Source organism: Aptenodytes forsteri, unplaced genomic scaffold (genome assembly GCF_000699145.1).
Source record: "Aptenodytes forsteri isolate BGI_AS27 unplaced genomic scaffold, ASM69914v1 Scaffold58, whole genome shotgun sequence".
NCBI classification, from domain to species: Eukaryota; Metazoa; Chordata; class Aves; order Sphenisciformes; family Spheniscidae; genus Aptenodytes; species Aptenodytes forsteri.
This window is the reverse complement of record NW_008794093.1, coordinates 1970644-1984801: the sequence shown is the minus strand read 5'-3', so window position 1 is coordinate 1984801 and position 14158 is coordinate 1970644.

The window sequence follows — 14158 nt, the reverse complement described above, 5'->3', positions numbered from 1 at the left end:
ATTCTATGATTCTATGATTCTATGATATTGATACACTTATGTGGTTATGATGGGGGCAAACTCCTGTTGCCTTCAGTAGTCTCTGAAAAAGTTTTAAATAACAAAAACATTTCTGTTGATCGCAGACTCATCTTTTCTCCTTTCTTTTTCTATATGTTGGCTACTCAACGTGCATTTTAGTAATGGCATCTTGCCAAGAAATGCAATGCTTCTTTTTATCTGAGCATGCAGCTACCATGCAGAATTTCTTTGGCATAGGTTCAGTTGGTCAGAGGTGTGAAGAGCTGTGACTCCCTGACACTGCTGGGTCAGCAGATGGCTTCAGTGCAAATTCAGTTACACTAACCTCAGGCAGCATGTTTCACTTTTAAAGTATTGATATTCTGTACAGATACTAATGAAGTTTTATTGTTATTGCTGAGTCCACTGCAGGAGCACTTTGCAGCTCTGAAATAGTCTGATATCGCCAATCAGATATTGCTTGTTTAACACAGCCTTGTTTTCAAGTGTAATCTTAGGTTTTAATTTTGCCTCATGCTCGGCACTGTACATGGGCACACCTAGCAGTGAGAATTAGGGTGAAAATTTTGGAGCGTTGACTTCTCAGCACCTTGATAATGATAGGATCGAAACGTTCGCAGCAGGCATCTGAGCATGTGACATGTGATGTCTGCAGGAGAGGCACCGAGATGTTTTCTTAGTGGTGCCTATGATACCTCAGGAAGCACCAGAAAGCCAAAATACATTAAAATGTGCTTTTATATGGAATATAAGAAAAACAGAAATTAAAGCCAACAGTAACCCAGAATTATCCAACTTTTCTCTTCCTAGGCAACTTCTCAAATGAGAGACTGTTTGCTGGTGCCTGGCTACAAACAGTAATTGGAGAAGTTTTCTGGCTTCAAAGATAATTCATAAATTAATTCACAGAATAGAAGGTTATCTCACCAGTGGGATAAGCGTTTGGGCTGGCCTAAGTACAGTATCAATTCCTCTGGCATTAAATAACCTTTCTTTTTCTGACAGACATTAATGGCCTTTCAGGTAGTGGCATGTAGTTTTCTCTGCCATTTACTTTCTGAGAAAGCTCTCATATTGTTCCCAGTTGTTAGAACTCAGTTTAAAATTCTGCTCCATACAGGGTAAAGACGTATATATCATCAAGTCAAAGCCCCATTAGAGAATCCGGTGGTAGAAAACCAGTGCTAAAAGTATATGGCTTTGGTTAATTGCTCATTTGTATTCTGCCTTAGTGATGGAGGTTATATTTTCTGTGGGAGGGTTAATACCTCTGTCTGAGAACAAAACCAGAGATTAGGGGAGAGAAGTCTTTTTGAATTTGTAAAGGGAAGGCAATTAATTTATCTCATAGGCATGGCTCTAGGTGCAATCTGAAATCAAACAGCTGGAGCCATTTTGGCAGGTGAAGGTGGCACATAATAAGCAGGTTATAGTACCAGATATAGGACGCATAGGCTGCATTAAAAAATAATAAAAAAAAGGCTAGTAAAACATCATGCAGAGGAACTTAAAATGTCCTAAGGGATCCTCAGTGTTACATAGAGTATGGAAAAATGAACTGAAAATTCTAGCTCTTGCCATCATTTAAGAATATACATTGCAACATGACACATCCTTTCTTTAACAATATAGGGACCAAAGTTATCAATCTGTTCTTGTGTATAATGGTGCAACAAAAAGAAAATAAAGTATTTGTCCAACAAAATGCAGAGGTGAAAAGCAAAGGCCAGATACAGGGAAAAAAAGGCTTTAATGGCTCAAAAGCCATCTCTGTTCTGCTATGGATCACTTTTCATGTGGGGTTACCAAATCTAGCGCAGTTTTCATATACAGCCCTCAGCAAGTAGCTTTGTTCGGTTTACCTACACTGGTTATTACAGATCAGCTGCTTTGTAAGTATTAGCTGTGAGGCTGAGTTCACTTTCTCTTTGTTTTTGGTGGGATTTTAATTAGCAAACCTTAATTTTAGAAGTAATAAAAGACTAAAAAAAAAAAGATTTGACAGTGTCGAATGGTATTTCATATGGCTTGTGTTTGTGGTTTTTTTCTGTGAAAACAATTTTTGCTTTGAAACTTTGATATTTTTAGCATTTAAGATCAGAATTTTTATTTTGTCTAAATGAAAAGTTTTGATCATTTTGGTTTTCCCCTGTGGAGAAATGTATTCTTTTCATGTTTAGTTCAAATGTGAAGGAAAGAAAGTTAGAAAACTCACAATACTTTGTAAGGGCATGTATAAAATAGAATTCGCTACACTGTATAATGCTCACAAGTATTTGTAATTTTGTATTTCTGAATTAAGAAATAAATACTCAAAACAATGAAGGAAAAGATGTTATAAAAGGTATGTGTATGCATGCTTTTCCAGAGGGCATAAAGCAGAGTGATGTTTTTTATTAAAGTATTTTATGCTGTTGGTTTCTGTTTTGAAAATGTGCCTTTGTTGAGAGAGCACATGTAAGAGCTTCCAATGGTCTAACACTCATTCTGTTTGTTATTTGCATTCCCTCTGTTTTTGTAAGATTGCACTAAATAAGATGATGTTCCTGCCTTCTATTGCAAAGAAACATGAAAATCTGGGAAGTAATTAATACTGCTATCTCAAATGAGAATTCTATCTGTACAAGTCAGGAAAGATATATAGGACACTGCTTTATAAAACAGAGATAACAGGTAAAGAACCGCTCTGTTTTTCTACCCACTAGTGTACCAAGGTACATGTCACTCTACACAACATGAAAATGTCCATTGAGACAGTAAGACAAAAAGCCATCTTCTCTTTCCCCCACTTTTTTTTTTTCCTGATATATTATTCAAGCTAACTTTTTTATCTCCTATATCTAGATCTCTGTGGGGAGAAGAGAAAACCCCAAATGCCAGATACTCTTGTCAAGAGAACATGTCTTATATTTGCTGCCGTTGTGACCACCATCCCCCACCCTTTCTCCTCCCATGAGGATGCAGGCTGGAGACAGCACTGTAGCAGCGATTGCTTACACACCACGGCCATCCAACAGTGGCTCCCTGCACCTCCTGCACCTTCAGAGCCTTTTGCTTACACAGTGCTGTGAGACCCCAAATCCCGTGGTTCAACGTGGTCTTTAAATGATTGCTGACCTTCTTGTAAAAAGCCCTATATTGTTAAGAGCCCACCACACCAGCAAGACTTCTTGCTCACAGCACTCTTTTTTTTGTCTCAGCTGACAGATAAGGCAAAATCAAACAAAATGTGGTTTTTATTTTTGTTTTGTTTTGTTTTTTAATTCAGCATATTTGCAATTTCTACTTATAAATATTTAGCATCCTGACAGCTGGGTGTATGGATGTGACAACTTGAATGTAAAATCCTATGCTTTTACAGCACATGGCACAATCCTCTTTATCGGGTAAGAAAATAAATGCAAGCATGGTTTTTTTCTGCCACAGCAGTGAAATGATGAAATAGAAATGAAATTAAAACTTGGATGGTATGTTAGCACAAAATTCATTTCAGGTAGAAAAATTGGTAGTCAAAAGAAAAATGGAAACATATCAATGAAATATAATATTCTGCATTAAATATAAATTATTGCTTTTAAAGCCCCAGTCATGCAGAAAAGGCAACAGTGATGTTAGTGGGATTTCCAAGGCTGAAGTAGGTCATTACTGTACTTCATGATCATGTCCAGGGCCTAAAACTCATGACTTAGGAGTAACAAAAATTACCATAGTGGGCAACCTCAGCGAAAGCATGTACATATGCACTATTTGTAAACAATTTCTTTTTTCCAGAACTGGAAAACAGAAATATATTCTCCCCATTTAGAGAATGGGCTGGATCTCTAGAGGCATTTCCATGTGCTTCTGAGCTATGGGAACAAATATATAGGCTAAAAGAAAAATGAATGTTGTATGTGGACAAAAGTTGACTTAGTTGCAATCTACAATCATTGTATGGTGAAAATTAGCCTTGGCCTGTTTTATTCTCAAACCACAGTTTCATGAGGGGATATTTTGCCTGGGTAGCTCTGCTTTCTCCATGGAAATGATAGTTTTTCTGGAGTGGCTAAGTAAGCATAGCAGGAAGAGGTACACACTTAAGCAGAAATGCCAGCACAATGCAGGAGTGTAGCTCTACTTAGGGGAAAGGCACGTTAGCCTGGGGAAAAGGAGGACTGAAAGCTTTCAGCAATGAAACAGAAAGTGCCTTTGGGATTAGCTATGGCTGGATGATGTGGACACCCAGATATTCACCAAATTCAGTGCAAAGCTAGCAGTTAATTGCACTAAACAGGGAAAAAGAAATCCTGATTCTGTCTTTGGGATCTCCTGATCCTCTTCCCAAAGAAGGAAAGCAAAAATGCTGTAAATTAAGCATAGATTTTCTTCCCAAGATATGCCTTCCCATGAACGATTGTTGGATTCAGTAGCAAAGTCCATCTAAGGAGATATCTTGAGTGAAATCATTAGGATTGGCTTTGACTTCAAAGAGTTGCTGAACTAACCACCAGTGTAAAACTGGTGTAAAACTAAAAGAAGAAAAGCTGATGCCCCTGCTTTGGTTTGTTTTTTTCTTTGTTGGTTGGATTTTCCTTAAAATGCCAGACACAATTCTGTATTTAGATAAAGGTTAATTTTTCCCTCTGTACAGCAGCTAGCTTTGAGATTTACCTTGACCATTTACCTCATACAATTGCCTGGCTAAATATGAGTCGCCATGATCTCTGAAAAATGATCCCTTTGATACACCACTTCAAATACAGTTTGAACAATCTCCAAGGGTTTTTTTAGAAGAAAAGGGACAAAAGCAATAAAAACACAAAGCCAAAATTGTTTTACTAACAATCTTATTTATATTCAGCTAGAGTGGATAAATAGTATAACAATATAGCAACTCTTGTATGAAACATATAACTTGATTTTTAAACCACAGATTACTCTCTGTCTCAAAACTCTCAAAAGAGAAAAACGTTATTCTATTAGCTTGATGCTAACAGTGAATGATTTGTCAGAAAGCCAGAGTTATACTGAGTCCAGCTGCGCCTTCTCCGGCTGAAATAACAAATATGTTAAAGACATTGTTAAGAAGGACAGTAGTTAGAGATCCCAGAACTCAGTAATTGGTATATTCAGCTAGAGTGGATAAATAGTATAACAATATAGCAACTCTTGTATGAAACATATAACTTGATTTTTAAACCACAGATTACTCTCTGTCTCAAAACTCTCAAAAGAGAAAAACGTTATTCTATTAGCTTGATGCTAACAGTGAATGATTTGTCAGAAAGCCAGAGTTATACTGAGTCCAGCTGCGCCTTCTCCGGCTGAAATAACAAATATGTTAAAGACATTGTTAAGAAGGACAGTAGTTAGAGATCCCAGAACTGCAGTAATTGGAGATCCCAACACTACACTAATTATAGATCCCCAAACTTGCAATAATTAGAGATCCCATCCAGACCTAAAAACAGGCACTGTATTTTTAAGAATGACAGATCTGGGATCCAGCAGACCACGACAGGGACTGAACAGAGCTGCCCTCCCACACAAATCAAATGCCAACAAATAAAGTTTACCTACAAGCACAGTTGCATGGCATGCCTTGAACTCTTTCCAAGAGAACTGTGTGTTTAGGACCATTAGCTTTTGAATGAGGTATAAAACCAGGTCTTGGTTAAAGCTCAAAAGTACCCAAATAACTTTGCAACTACTGTTCTCATTTCAAAACTGACACAGGAACTCAAGTCCTACTGAAATTCACTGTAGGCATTTTTGGAAAAGTTACCCTTTGATCAGTTAGTCTTATCAAAATGCTTGTGGCCAAGTGTATTTCCAAAGGTGATTTCATCTCTAAATAAAAATCCTTCTAATCCTAACTGACAAATTTACAGTCCCCATAATTTTGACAGGGAAGACTAATGACTCTTATTGCACAGACACTTTAAATGCACTTCATGGATCTTCTTGAAAGCAAATGTTCAGATGGACAATGGGAGTTCAAGATAAAGTTGGTCAGTCCCTTAAATGATGCTAATCCTCCATTGTTCCAGAGATTTCAGCTGAGTTTTAACAACATTCAACAACTAGTATTTTTTTTTTAATTACATTGTATTTCTTTCTTTTTCTTTTTCTTAAGAAAATGATTAAAACAAGAATATCTCCTGAGTTTGAAAATTTTGTGGAAGAGAGTATGTAACGGAATCAAGGAAAACAAAGCAAAACTTATAGCATGTAAGTAGCCTTCATGTTGGAATCGCCAAACAAGCTTGAGAAGAGAGGGAGGATTTTGCCCCCCAGCCTCTGTCAGACTGGTGGGCTGAGTTTTCTTTTTTTTTTTCTTGACTGCATTATGTGGTGCATGGCAGGCTTTTGTAGGTCATTTTTTTGTAGGTCATTCATGAATTTTGTCCAGCAAATTCCTCCTGCTTTGATCTTTCCTACTCTCCTCCTATGGATCATTACAGCTCTAGTTATGCTCTCCTGATCTCACCAGCACCTTTCTGCTTACCCTCTGCTTACCCTCTAGTCACTACTAGAATATACTATTTGGTTTCACAAATAGAAAAGAAAAGTGTAGTAAGAAAATAAGTGTTGTTAGACACCTCTGCAGCAGCTTTATTGTGCCACCTTAGCAGGAGTCCCTCCTTGCACAGGTCTCCACTCCATTACTGGCCTTGAAGTTCCCTCAGGAGTTTGAATGTGGGTAAGAAAACCTAGAAAATAACCTGACCCCTGTTCCCCCAGACCTGTGGCTACTTATTTGTTAAGCTACACTCATGCAGATGACAGCATGTACAGTGTCATTTCTATGAATGAGTCTCTGCATGTGCCTGGATACATTTCATTTTAAAAATTATGTCATGCTTCACCAGCACTGCATTTACGTGTGCTGAGGCCCTGTTTGGTCTTGACTGTTTAGCTTTGTGGGAATTCCTGCAGGGAAAAAATGGTCGCTTACCATTTTTCTGCATCTGGTGCCTATAAATCTACCCTTGAGCCAGTAGAAAAATTATTTAACTCAGGGAGGTGTCCTGGTAAGCTCGAAGGAAAGAGCCTTCTGCTTCATCACAAACAGCTGTCAACTCTTATCCTTAAAAGAAACACTTATTTCTGTGCATGCCAAAGGCTAGGAAAATCGTCCCCAGACTCAAATAGTTTGGAAACCAGGATGCACAACAGTGCTGTCACATTGATCCTAATTTTTCTCAGAGAACTTCTTTTTGTTGAGTTTGTTTCATATGTCAGATACTTTGAAATGAAATATCTGGCTAAATACCTGAAGTCTTACTCCCAAAGATCTATCTTCTGGCAGAAAGTCTAAAGTTGCTAATGCTATTTTTAGTTCCTAATTGCTGTTTCCTTTTCCTCTTTGATCATCTTGGATAGAGAACAAAATAAGAAAATAAGGCAAGCAGAACATTCAGAGTATGTCCTATTTCCTCTAGTGTCACTAAGACATGGATGTGACTTAGATCGTATTAGCAGTTATGACAAAGGTGGTCGGCAGACCAAATTTTGAGTATGGTCCCAGTTCTCAGCTTCATTCTTCCTCACTTAATAGCATCCTTTCAGCTCAGTTCAACTTGCACTTGAAAAATCACAGTGGATTCAAAGATTTTAATCATGCCCTAGAGACACTAAGGGCATTTTAGCCTCAGTTTCCTCTTCTCATTATACTGTATAAATAAGATCTACAGAAGATTTGTTTTGCCCTCCTAAGCTCTCTGTTCCTGCTCTGTCTGTTCTTTAGTTCATGGCTGGATACTTCTTTTCTCTATTTAGTAGAGCTCAGGGCCATGAAAACAGCATCAGCCATCTCTCATATTGTCAGTCCTTTCACCCCTAGTCAGCCTTGATATTATTGATATTCTGGTTGGTGAATGAATTTTTTTTCAACTCTTCTATTCTAAATGGGATTCAACATTTGTCTGAAACGAAGAGTGTTGATTATGTGGAATACCTTCATTAACATTTTCAGGACAACACACCAAAAAAACCCTCCAAACTTGGGTATTGTTTTCAACCATTGTTAGGTTATGTGATAAAAGGCTGATCTCCATACATGCTAAGGAGCAAAGGGGCACAAGTCAGGGTGGGGAGGGATGGGATGAACCCCAGTAACCCGGTCGCTGACCTGGCTGTACTGGGAGACCATCTGCCCTATGGGCTGGGTGGTACCCATTGCGGTGAGTCACCACTCCCCAGGTCATCTCACAGACTGAGGGGCATCACTGCCTAGGGACACGGGATGCATTAGGGGATGCAGGGGAAGAGCATTTGAGGATTGCATAAAATTTATGGGATGTTTAGGAGAGGAATCAAAGGCTGTGAGCTTACTGTATTTTTTTAAAACATGGAAGGTATTTCTGAAATGGTATTCTTGCCTTATTTTTAAATAGAAGCATAGTGCAATGGGAAAAAGGGGCGAAAAAAAGAGGTTGGTTTGCTTTTGAAGAGCTAAGAGTTTCTCAAATAACGAACACTTTCAGTATATTTGCATCTGTGTAGGCAATTGTGCCAAAACTCTGCAGTCTGTTGCTAGAACCAAGATCACATTTCTCAGCCCGCCAAGCTCTAAATATGAGAAATACCACATAGCACAAGGACCCAGAGAAGGGAAAACAAGACACTGTAAATCCACAAAGCTGAAAAGCATGGGAAAGGGGAGGAACTGGATTTGCATGTTGTGATCACAGGGTACTGTTCCCTGACCTGTGTTTTATAATTCAGCTATCACCCTGCAAATATTTCACAGTAATAAAAGGGAGCAAACGACAGTTCCAAGGGGACAGAGATAAATCTGTATTGGAAATAAGGGAGTACTGAGAGATATAGCTGAGATATACCCGAGCATGGATATATATAATAAAAAGTCTGACAGAATGCTTGCACTGGATATGTACACTGGTGTTATAACAGCTGACAACGTGAAAGTCTTGGTAGTGATGGAGCTATTTATTGTTGATAACATCGCGGGGAAATGTAGCTTTTGTCCATGCCAAATTGCTCCTTTTACAAAGCAAAATATCCCATGTCAGCCAGTTCAAGATATTTTTGTTTAAAAAATACCGCTTGGAGACAATATACACACACACACACAACACAGAGGCACCAGTATGTATGCATGTGATTGCCACGTTGATGAAACAATCTTGCAGAATTTAAAGGAGGGGCATCCAGCATCAGTCTAAAAAAGTGATGGCAGTAGTTTTTTGATGGTGGAATTCATGAAACTTACATTCTGTATGGGTTTTGGTAGCTGTTTTTCAGAGTATTGTATCAGGATTGAAATTTTTCAGGAAGGCAATGGAAAGGTCAGGAGACAATAATAAAAATAGTTGTTTGTCCCATCTGGATCTTATCACTTCAATTTCCTGCCTATATAACCTTTTCTAGATGAATATATTATAACATACAAATGCATTACTAAAACTGCAGAGTTTGAAAATCAGACCTTTTAGTGTTTTCTAACCTGTTTGACTTCCTCACCTTTTCACAGAAATTGCAGAAGGAACACCACAGAGCTTAGAAGAAAATGGGCAGTGAGGGAGGCTTTGAAGCATCTTTTCCCTCCCTCAGTTCTCTGTAACCATATGCAGCTCCCACCCCCAGGCGCAGGCTGGCATAGGATGAAAGCTGCTTGGGGAGTCAGTGGAGCCCAAAAGGACACTGCCATGTGAGTAGGCTACCAGGATGTCTGGTAGCAGCTCTTTCTTGCAGCTGCATAATCTACATTGGAAAGTAGCCCTGGTCCAACTACCACCAAGTGAATGTCTTATGTTTGATCATATTAATAAAAGCAGCAGAACCGTGACTTGGATAAACTGCATATCTGAGTTGTTCACCCTGTGGATCCTTCTCATGATAATGAGTAAGAACAACTTGACTCATTATTACCTCTGTTCTTCTGAGGTAACGACTTCCCTCTGCAGGCAATGCCTCTGAGCAGCCGACGGTCTATCAGGGGAATTTATTATGAGTTTGCACTTCTCTTTTGAGAAACAACATTTAAATATTTGCTTTTATTTATTTATTTAGATTCAGCCTGCATGATTCTTTTATGTATGTAAAACAAACACAAAAGGCAACCTTGCAGCCAATTTTCTTCAGTGTCAGGTCACATGCATTTCTTAAAGTTTATTATCACAGAGAGAAATGGCAGAGCACTTCATACATTGTTGTCTCACTGGGGACAGGTTAGGAGGCTGAGAGATAATAACAGCAGCTTTCAGCTATCAAGTTAGCTTGGGCTATGATGCAAATAATTGTTACTGCCATTGTATTTGAAGCCAGATGTTTGGTGTCCCTGTGAGAAAAAAATAGAATATCACTACTACTTCTAAAAAGACTTTTTCCACATTGTTATAACTCAGCACAGAATGATATGACTAGGGACTGAGTTGAAAGATGGAGGGGGAAAAAAACATTTCTATAAATGGCAGAAAGGTTTACTATAATTCATCTCCTATTTATTAGTGGTCTTCTGTTGTCAGGATGTGCTAAAAACACATAAATGGAAACAAATTGCAAATTATTACAGCAATGTTCTGTCAGGTGAACCCAATATGAAAACTCTTAAATAAATCACTTGGCATGTGTATAAAAAAAAACCCCAAACAAACAAACAAATCTCTATGGAGGCAGCTTGCAGCTGTTTTATTACACTGATAAATATGGGACAAGGCTCAGAAAAAGCAATGAGGCAGGTCTTCACACACTGAGTTTTCTTTGAACATGATACCAGCGCTGAGAAAAAAGGACAGCACATTCATCACAGCAGTGAGGATGGAAGAGGACATGTTCAGCTGAAGTTGGAGAAAATGGAAAGGCAAAAGAAACAAACAAACAAACAAAGCCCCCAAACTCCTTACCTTCACCAAGTGTCCACAAACATTAAAACATTAATGGTGACCTTTGGAAATGTATTCCTCAGTGGCTAGTCCATACTCACCAAGCCAGACCCATACCTATGGGAATGGTGGCCCCTGCTGGTTCATTGGCCACCACCTGCCTAGAAGGGACAATGGTGGACATGGCTGGAGCATGGGCACATCTGCCCCTGTTGGGTTCTTCACCCCAACACCGTGTGGCTCTGGAGATACCCAGCCAGTGCTTGAGACACGAGCAAAATGACTGGATACCTCTTGGTAACACAGATTTCAATTTACCAGCATGGCTCTGGAAGGGACAGTCTTGGGATCTGCTATTCCAGAAAATTTCATTATCATACAAAACCCTTCCTAAATTAATCAAACTCTGCCATAGAATTAGTTGCTGTGCTTCACATGCTCTTACTTTTTTTTTTGTGTGTGTGTGTTAATGAACATAACAAATAAAATCAATCCTAAGGCTCTGTTTCAAAAAGTTCTCGTAGCAGCATGCCATTTTACAGCTCAGTCTTTAAGGGCATTGCTTAGCTCTTTCTATACCTACCTCAAGACTGTTGTATTATTCTCCATCATCTTCGTCCTAACCAATAATTTCAGAATGTGACATTGTATCAAATACTTCGCTGAAGTCAATACAGTTTACTGCATTTCCTGAATTCGAAAGTGAAATAAATCAGAGAGATGTAATATCTAATAGTTTATCAAAAGCATTTTACCTTTCTTGACCAAGGCAAGGAATGATTTCAGCAATGCTTGAATTCAAAGAAATTTAATACACATACCCTCTCTGAGTCTCATAATTTTCTTTCTTGTCCATTACTTTGAATAGTTTTCTGTTGGAATTATCCATTGTGCTTATCTCTCATCTTCATTTACAGCTTATACCATTTTTTTCTGCAGTTTGACCAAGGTGTGCAGTCCCAGCTGGAATGATAACAAAAATAGCCAAGGCGTTTTAGATCAGGATTGAAGCAAAGTTATAAAGCTGTTTTCAGACATTGCCATGAGACCTACTCATATTGGACATGATCGAGCATACAAGTAAAATTAATTTGAACCTTTCTGTTGAACTTAGAGACCTACAGAGTAGGCTTTGCAAGTACTTCCCATTAACCAGAAATAACTCATAATGTTTTAAGGAAAGAAGTTTGCAACTTTAAAGTACCTTTAATAATCTTGAAAATCTTTTGAATGCTATCATAGCATAGGAAAACTAGTAAAACACAAAAAATCCAGCCTTATATCCTTCAGTAAATTTGTGTTCACACTTTCACCAAGAAGAACTGCAGCTCACACTCAGGACTGACCAGCCAGTAACTGTGCTTTTATTTTTGTTAAATTCTTAATTATCCATTAAGACTACAATTATGACATTAAATATTCTCCAACATCAGACATTGCTTGTCGCTTAAGCATAGATGGATTTGAGTATGCCAGAAGTCCATGTGAATCCAGTGGGATTACTCAGATCCTAAAAGTTAAACAAGTTTGTGAGCATTGCTGAGCTGAAATCAGACTGAAGTCAAGATGTCTCCCAACACCTAAGTCCAAAGTCAGCAGAGCATTATTCCTATGAAATGATTAATGCTGTATGACTGATAACCTTTGAATTTGCCTAACAGAAATGAATTTACAGTGATGTCTGCCTTATGAAATAAGTCTACCACATCCTCATTTCAAATAAGGCAATTTCTCTTGGGTGCTTTTATGAAAGAAAGATAGGCACTGGCTTTTTGTGGTCCCCACAGTGATAAGTTTCCCCTCCCTTTCCCTTGAGTGCAGTAGATGTGGAGGCTGGGTCATTATGCAGCCCCAGTAGCACCTGGCCCAGGTTATGCACAACATAACCCTGTACTTGTACTTATTCTATAGTAGTCTTTTACTTCTAAGGAAGAGATATGGCACACAAATGGTGTGGACTTCATGTTATTTGGCAGTCACAATATGAGAAATATAATCACTACTGTCCATTGCCTGAGAATTTTTCATCTAGTTTTCCTTGAAATTTGTTTTTGCTTAATTTGCTTTTCCTCTTGTGTCTCAAAAAGAACTAGGAAATTATTCTGTTTAATTGGTCATATTCCACTGGATTTTAAAAAGCTTGACAGTTTGGTGATCTACAAATCTATAAAAGAGTAGTTAGTACGCACTATGAGGTCAGCAGAATAAGGACAGCCAAAATTGAGAAAGCCTCTGTGAAAGCAATGAGTCCTGAATATTGAACATACACTGGGTGAAGTGTCTGCTTACCAACAGCAAATTATGCCTAACTTTGAACAATATGGTAAAGCAAAGCTTCTGGGAACCTGTGACTGTACACTGTATGAAGATCAATACTACAGAAAGCAGCCATTTAATTTTTCGGCAACTTTTCCCCCCTTGTTCCTGCGGCCTGGTCCTTTTTGACCACCTTCAACTAACTTCCATCTCTCCTTCCCCAACTTGGAGTGGTCATTGCTTCAACGACCAACATTATCAATTCACAGTACATCTTGGGACTGATGTACTGTGTACTGTAAATACCTCAAATTCCAAACTCAAAATTGCAGAAATTAGATGGCTGAAGAAAAACACCCACAAGTTTTCAAAGTCTGCTACTGTACAGAAGTGTCAGTGTTTTTGCAGAATGGTTCTTGTTTTGTCAAAACTCCTTTTTCTCTTGGTTGCCTGATTTCAGTTTCATCATTTGTGATGACTAGTTTCAATGTCTTAAAAAAAAAAAAAAAAAGTTTTTTGCTACAACTCTCACACAGTAATTTATTTGTAAGACATTCCAATGGCTGCCAAAAAAAAAAAAGAAAAAAAAAAGAAAAGAGATCACACAACAGTCATTATTTTAATAGCTTATTTAGAGAGTTAGCGAAAACCAGAATAAGAGCAATGGTGGATAAGCTTATGCACTTAATTAACTTGATCATCTGAATGTCTGACTATTATGATGGAGTTTTTCCTTATGGAGCAAGTCCTCAGACATCCTTTCCTTATGGGGGGTGCATGAAGAATATGAAGGTCATAGGACTGAAAAGGAATAGTGTAAGTTGTAGTGTGCATAGCTAGCAAAATTACTATTATATCGGCTATTTGAATCTTCATAGTCTTAGCGTCATGAAAAATAGATAGGTTGGTGTTTTCCTTCTGCTGTCTGTTACATCTTTCCTTCCCCCACTGAAGCACAGCATTCACATCTGCAGTTGTATATCTTTGGATTCAGAGTGATTCCTGAATGCATATAATTCAGAACACTATTCCTTGCAGCTTTGCCCCCACCC